The sequence below is a fragment of the Schistocerca cancellata genome, unplaced genomic scaffold (assembly GCF_023864275.1).
Source record: "Schistocerca cancellata isolate TAMUIC-IGC-003103 unplaced genomic scaffold, iqSchCanc2.1 HiC_scaffold_975, whole genome shotgun sequence".
Taxonomy (NCBI): Eukaryota; Metazoa; Arthropoda; class Insecta; order Orthoptera; family Acrididae; genus Schistocerca; species Schistocerca cancellata.
Genome location: NW_026046983.1, coordinates 7501 through 10000, shown reverse-complemented (window position 1 = coordinate 10000; position 2500 = coordinate 7501). Strand labels below are relative to the sequence as shown.

Sequence of the window (2500 nt, the reverse complement as noted above, 5' to 3'; positions counted from 1 at the left end):
CAGACTTGCCCTCCAATAGATACTCGTTAAAGGATTTAAAGTGTACTCATTCCGATTACGGGGCCTCGGATGAGTCCCGTATCGTTATTTTTCGTCACTACCTCCCCGTGCCGGGAGTGGGTAATTTGCGCGCCTGCTGCCTTCCTTGGATGTGGTAGCCGTTTCTCAGGCTCCCTCTCCGGAATCGAACCCTGATTCCCCGTTACCCGTTACAACCATGGTAGGCGCAGAACCTACCATCGACAGTTGATAAGGCAGACATTTGAAAGATGCGTCGCCGGTACGAGGACCGTGCGATCAGCCCAAAGTTATTCAGAGTCACCAAGGCAAACGGACCGGACGAGCCGACCGATTGGTTTTGATCTAATAAAAGCGTCCCTTCCATCTCTGGTCGGGACTCTGTTTGCATGTATTAGCTCTAGAATTACCACAGTTATCCAAGTAACGTGGGTACGATCTAAGGAACCATAACTGATTTAATGAGCCATTCGCGGTTTCACCTTAATGCGGCTTGTACTGAGACATGCATGGCTTAATCTTTGAGACAAGCATATGACTACTGGCAGGATCAACCAGGGAGCTGCGTCAACTAGAGCTGAGCAGCCGGCCGCCCGGGAGTGTGTCCCAGGGGCCCGCGCGAACACGCAAGCGTCCGCTCAATTATTCTGCAAACAGGAGGAGGCTGAGCTCCCCTGCACAATACACCTCGAAACCCTCTCAGGTCCCGGCGGCGCGCAGCGCCGTCCTAAGTACTTGGTCGGGTTCGAGAGAGGCGCAATCGCCCGGAGTTAGGCGAGTAGACGCTTTAGGTGCGACCACCCGTGCTCCCAACTGAGCTTGCCGCTGCCGACAGAGGCCCGGGAGCGTGCTGTCGTGGCATTGCCGGCGGGAGACAACACGCGCCACCTACGGTGACCGGCAGCTCCAACGCCAGCGCCACAGAAGGGCAAAGGCCCCACGTGGGTGCCGAAGCGAACTCTCCCAGCACAGCGCACGTGCCAACACGTCTGCACAACTGCGATACAAACCACCAGCGAGAACCGCTGGGGCGACCGAGCAGCAGACGGCGTCGCGGCGCCGAGTGCCGGGCGGCGGCGCATCCTCAACGCACACAGTCCTCAATCGGACCAGCACACTGCAGATGTCCACCGCGCTTCGCACCGGGCCGGCGAGGACCCACTTTGGCTGCACGGCGCCGCGCGCAGGGTGCCCCGGCGCGCAGCTGCGCCGCCTGCCGCGTCCGTCGGCCGGCGCGCCTGCCACTGGGCGCCCCCACCAGCCGGCTGTAGCGCGTGCGCCCACGCACCGCGCGGCCAGCACGCCGGGCGGCCCCCCCTCACCGGCCGGGGACAGTCCCACCCACCCACAGCCGCGTATCGCTTCACACCCAGATTCACATTCACGTTCGTTGGTATGGTGGGGACCGCTTCGTAGCTGTACCGATCGTTGCCCTCACAGATGTACCTCCAGCAAGGACAACCGCACCACAACGGGTTACCAGTTGTTCATTTGCGTAACGTCACCAGTAAACGTACACGTCCATCCCCGTTTGCAAAGTCAACTATTATTGCATGCCTGCCTGTCAGGTGTCAAGACACACTACATCCGCTCACATCCACGCAACAAAATGTGCCCGACTAGAGGGCACGTGGAAGGTGCCCCCGTACGTATGCGATGTCCATTGCGCGACCAACTGTCAACCGGCCTCTGTAGCATGTCGCAGATGTGGAACGCGGGGCACCGTGCTATCACATTGTGTGAGAAGAGACTACTACGTCTGCATACACGCGCCACTACATGAACAGACGGCTCATGCTGATCGCCATCCACTGCGTCCATTACTCCCACACGTCTCTATGGCGTACCACACTGCAATGCAGCTGTTATGGGGAGATGACACGTAGCTGTGTACACAACATTCTGAGCGGGTTGCGGTTGGACAATACATTAATGTAACGTGTCATATGCCAATTACAGAGCAGGGTAAGGCACAACTTGGGTTAGGTTAAGGCACAACTTGGGTTAGGTTAAGGCACAACTTGGGTTAGGTTAAGGCACAACTTGGGTTAGGTTAAGGCACAACTTGGGTTAGGTTAAGGCACAACTTGGGTTAGGTTAAGGCACAACTTGGGTTAGGTTAAGGCACAACTTGGGTTAGGTTAAGGCACAACTTGGGTTAGGTTAAGGCACAACTTGGGTTAGGTTAAGGCACAACTTGGGTTAGGTTAAGGCACAACTTGGGTTAGGTTAAGGCACAACTTGGGTTAGGTTAAGGCACAACTTGGGTTAGGTTAAGGCACAACGTGGGTTAGGTTAAGGCACAACGTGGGTTAGGTTAAGGCACAACGTGGGTTAGGTTAAGGCACAATGTGGGTTAGGTTAAGGCACAATGTGGGTTAGGTTAAGGCACAATGTGGGGGTAGATTGCGGTACAAATTGCATTACATTGCGGTGCAAATTGCATTACATTGCGGTGCAAATTGAGTTACATTGCGGTGCA

General features: G+C 56.1%; 1 non-coding gene across 1 annotated transcript in view; it reads right to left on the bottom strand.

Annotated features, from left to right (window-relative positions):
* Window positions 1-579, bottom strand: part of LOC126150149 (small subunit ribosomal RNA) — a 1910-nt gene extending 1331 nt beyond the window's left edge. The window contains exon 1 of the ribosomal RNA XR_007531346.1: window positions 1-579. This exon is cut by the window's left edge and continues 1331 nt beyond it. This is a non-coding gene — a ribosomal RNA (small subunit ribosomal RNA).
* Between the last annotated feature and the right edge of the window lie 1921 nt (window positions 580-2500).